The 4,700-nt window shown below is 35.4% G+C and overlaps 1 protein-coding gene across 2 annotated transcripts in view; it reads left to right on the top strand.

The window, feature by feature from the left end:
* Positions 1–3,182: 3,182 nt before the first annotated feature.
* The window catches only part of LOC107670243 (RAC-alpha serine/threonine-protein kinase-like), a 15,491-nt gene continuing 13,973 nt past the window's right edge, over positions 3,183–4,700 (top strand). Inside the window, exon 1 of one of the 2 annotated variants that reach the window (XM_016462781.1) lies at positions 3,183–3,262. The gene's annotated coding sequence lies outside the window, so the exon portion shown is untranslated. Of the gene's footprint in view, positions 3,298–4,700 lie in introns of both variants that reach the window. The other variant, XM_016462780.1, reaches the window with a different exon arrangement.

Below are 4,700 nucleotides of genomic sequence, written 5' to 3'. Positions count from 1 at the left end.
ATTAGAATGATCTCTGAAGGATCATGAGACACTGAAGAGGAGAAGTTGAGATCTGACATCACAGGGGAAAAAACTTTTTTTTAATGTAAAATTATTTCACAATGTTAATGTTTTTTAATATTTTTAATCTGATGCAGTTGGTGAACATGAACAAAGAACCTTACTAATACAAATCCTTAGAACAGTATTGTATATATCATATCAAAACAAGCATAAGCACACTTATGAACATTTGTTAATAAAATTATTTTTTAACATGAAATGCAGTGAAGTATTTGTTTTCTCATTTACAGTGTACCAAATGTAGGCTACTTTTTAAACTTTTGTCCATACAATTTTGTTTAAACCAAAATTGTACTTATTAAAGGAACACTTCCATGCTTGTGTGTGTGGTTTTAGATTCCTATTCATTTTGTAAATATAGCCTAAGCCTAACAGTTTAAGAACAATCACACCAGGATAGATGAAAAACGATTAGTCCACAAATACAAGTTTATTTCAGCTGTTGTACTCAAATGATAACAACTAACAACAGACATAGATTTAAAGCATTGCAAGCTACAGCACAACGAACTGAAATCAAAGTTAGTTAAGTGTGCTGAATGTCTGCAATCATTCAGTCAGCAACGACTGCACAAAACGTGCAAACTAATAAAAACATTGTAAACTGTTACAAAATGATGAATGTAGTTTAGGCATAGGTTTGTGCAACACTGTAAATATATTTACCTTTTTTAAAATATTCCATTAAACCTGCTGAGATACAAGGAGCGTGAACTGAAATTCTCAGTTCCACTTGGTTCCACGCGTATGTCCGAGAAACTCATGAATATTAATGCCCACTGAAACCGAAAATCTCGGAAACCAAAAATCTCGTAACACCGGCTCGTTCGCGAACGACACATCACTAGAACGAATGAAGGAAACCCAAATGAAGGATGAAATAACCGAGAAGAGATATAACTGTTATAGCGATATAAGAGCGCAAAGAGTTTTGCAGGCCATACTTTTACCCACAACAAGATGGAAATAAGTTGTGCGAGAAGACGATCGAAGAATTTGTGAAATGAGCCGAAGTCACATCTGAAGTCTTGGGGTATGACATGATATTGTACACGTGCATATAGATTTAAGTATGCATGATAGCAGTCTTGTTTTGGGCAGAAGTGAACATGAATGAGATGGTTTCCTCAGGCATCTAACCGCATCACCGCTGAAGTTGTCCGAGCTTACACAACTTTTGTTAACTCAGCAAGCAAGCAAACATTTTATTCTTCAGTCAAAAATCAGAAGGTCAGGGTTGTTGTTGTTGTTTTTAATTCATTTGTTATACAGTATATGGCAGCTTTCAAATGCCGTAAATGTTAATACACACTCTAAAAAGTGTTAAATAGAGATGCATGCAATGATTTTGCATGCCATCTGCATCCAGATCAAACGCCAAAATTATAAATTAGAGTGATGTTTGACTTCAAACATGAAGACAGACTTAGACCATATATAAATAAATGATAATAGAACTCATACAACAAGGTTACAGCTGATAATGCAGGTTTTAATTTTTTTGTTTATTTATTTTTTATAAACAGTTCTGTAGGCTATTTTGTGTCTGGTGTACGTTTGCGCAATGTGGTGGTCAACCAAGGTAGTTTAGTACCCAGGAGCAATGTTCGAAAAATGCTTGACATAAAATCTACAATTGTCTAGCAAAACCAGCTAGCCCTGTGGATTGATCAATGTTGTGGATTTATTTAAATTGTATTTATTTATTTAATAAGAAAATGAGAGGGATTGCTTTTTTTTAACGAAGATCATTATTTTTCAGTGTATTTAGATTAATAGATTTAGTAATTCGGAGATGCCTCATGCGTTTTCTTACATCCAATTAACATTTAATCCGCTAAGAATTTTTTTTTAAATTTCACTTAACAGTGTAGCCTACTAGTCAAAGCCCACTACCCAAATGCTGTTTAGCTGCTGAGAGCAATCATGTCCTAAAAGAAAACCACCTCGTCCTCAAGCTGAAAAACCTGGCGGCTCTCTCAAGGTGGTCCATTCTCAACCAGGTATAGGAGTGGCTGCTAAGGAACTGAACATAAAAACAAACAGCCCTCTAAAAGCAGTAATTCAAGACCATGTTGTCTTACCCAGAATTATTTTAATTTTCTGTTTGGAAATTTTGAATTTTGTATTTGGAAATGATCTTATTCTGCCTCTACTACACACCAATTATTCTAAATGAATTGTACATATGAACTGATGTGAGCAACATTTATGTATTTAAAAAAAAATGATGTAAAAAAATCAAAATTTATGTATTTGTTAACACTATGCTACTAATATTCACTATTGGTTAAAGTTTGGAATAATACATTTTTCATGTTTTTTGAAAGACATCTTATATGCTCACCAAGGCCGCATTTATTTGATCAATACAGTAATACAGTAACAGCAATATTGTGTGATATTGATCATGTGACACTGAAGACTTGGAGTAATGACTGCTGAAAATGACATCAGCTTTGCCATGACAGGAATAAATTACAGTAAATTTTCAAATATAATTAAAGAGAAAATCGTTATTTTAAATTGTAGGAATATATCACAATATTACTGTTTTTACTGTATTTTTGTTTAAATAATTGCAACCTGAGCAGATTTATTTAAAAAACATCTTTAAAAATCTTTATGATTCCAAACTTTGGACCTGTATATACTTATACTATATATATATAACTTAAGCAAACAAAAAAGACAACCTTACTAGGCATACCAGGAGCTGGCATGCAATTAAAAATGCAAACTTAGTTCTATACACATGCAGTTATGAAATATACCTATAAGCATAGCAAGGCACTGGCCGCTGCTAAAACACTAGGTGACTGATGCCTTTTCCTCCTTTTCTTCCTCTCACTGAGCCATGAGAAAAAGTTGAAATTTTGAATGAGGTGGGTGGCCTCAGGGGCCTCTGTCTCTCACTCTTTCGCTTTATTCGTGCCACGTGACCATCTGCGAGGCCATTGAGATCATATGGAGTGCTGCATTGAGCACAGGCTTGGTCGCCCGCCCACTTTTTTTTACTCTCTCTTTTTCTCCCACAGCGTGGCGGCTTTGGGAGGGGCTGCACTCAGAGACAAGCTGCAGTGGCAGCACCAGACAGTGAAGCTGACACACACGAGACTTCCCTGGTGTGTGTGGGTTTGTGTGAGGCAGACAGACAGAGAGAGACGTGAGAGAAGGTAGTTGTGCCTGAGAGTTGTAGGTCTGTGTGCACCTTTGCATTTGCTTGGCATCATTGTGAGTAAATGGTTCTTCAGTGTGTATTTTTGCGTGTACATGTCTGAGGAATTTTCTCATTACAGCAGTTCTCATAGATTATGTGATTGCATGTCAGCTAACTTTCTCTTTCTTTCTTTCTTTCTTTCTTTTTATGGCTTGCAGCCATTGCCTTTCGTTTTTTTTCGACATTTGGCCTTGGCGGAATAGATCTGTTACGCTGCTGCGGCTGAATTGCTGCTGTTGCTTATAGCTGTAGTTGGAGATTATTGCTGCTGCTGCCAGTGCATACTGCGATACGGTGCTGTGAGTATTTAAGACATACTGCTGCTTAGAGCGGCACGATTCTGGATAAATTGAGTATCATGATTTTTTTTGTCTCAAACAGAGATCATGATTCTGCCACGATTCTGAACTAAACAAAAAAATGTGTGACAATATTATTGCTTCAATTACTGAAATAAATTAACTTTTCCACGACATTCTAATTTATTGAGATGCACCTGTATGTGTGTGTGTATTTAAAATATTTAATACACCAATTTTTTATATTAAAATTATGAAAAAGTAATTTGAATGAATGATTCAATGACTCACTAAATGATGCAGTCGACACAAATGTTATTGAAGCGCCAGTTACTTTCAAAAGGGGATTTGCTCTGTTTTGATCGCTACAATAGAAATCAATGTTTATATATGGGCCAGTATTCACAAAACATCTTAAGGCTAAAAGTAGCTCGTAACTCGCCGATTTAGGAGAAAATCTTAAAAACAATGGGCGTCAGTCCTAAACTTAGGACTCCTACATTTTTGATCTAAAAGTATTCCACGAAGCATTTTAGCGCTAAAACTAGCTCCTAAATCTGTGAAACATTAGGAGTAGTGAAGAGGACTCCTAAGTCACTAAGACCAAAACACAAACTTGCCGGCAATCTGCCTCGGAACGTAAACATTTTAGAAATATTTGACGATAATGAGCTTTTATAAAGGTATCACCTTCAGTTTTGAAGGTTATCCCAACTCCAAATTTTCCTTTGATCATGTCCTTGTTTTCATTAACCAGTTGGGCAGGAAGTAACAGCTATGCTTGTGTCCAGTTTGGTTTTCTTTTATGTTTGCATGTCTTACTATCTGCCATAATTATTCTACTCTGTTTATTAAAAGGCTGTTTATATGCATATTCACTAATTATGAGAAACATACATGTAAGAGGCTGACAATTAGCTGAACACATACTTGTTTAATTAGTGAAACTTAGCCTGCATTTTAAAATCTTTATTTGAGTGTGACAACATTTTTATTTTTAAACCTTTATCTTTACTCTAAAATATTTCTATGAATAAATCTCTGACAGAGACTATCAGCCAATCACTGTGTGCATAGTTAGTAAGCATGCTGACATCATCCATAGCAACGAGGTCAAC

The sequence above is a fragment of the Sinocyclocheilus anshuiensis genome, unplaced genomic scaffold, assembly GCF_001515605.1.
Source record: "Sinocyclocheilus anshuiensis isolate Anshui unplaced genomic scaffold, SAMN03320099.WGS_v1.1 scaffold937, whole genome shotgun sequence".
NCBI lineage: Eukaryota > Metazoa > Chordata > Actinopteri > Cypriniformes > Cyprinidae > Sinocyclocheilus > Sinocyclocheilus anshuiensis.
Note: the sequence above shows the minus strand (reverse complement) of the source record. Positions and strands in the feature narration are given on the sequence as shown.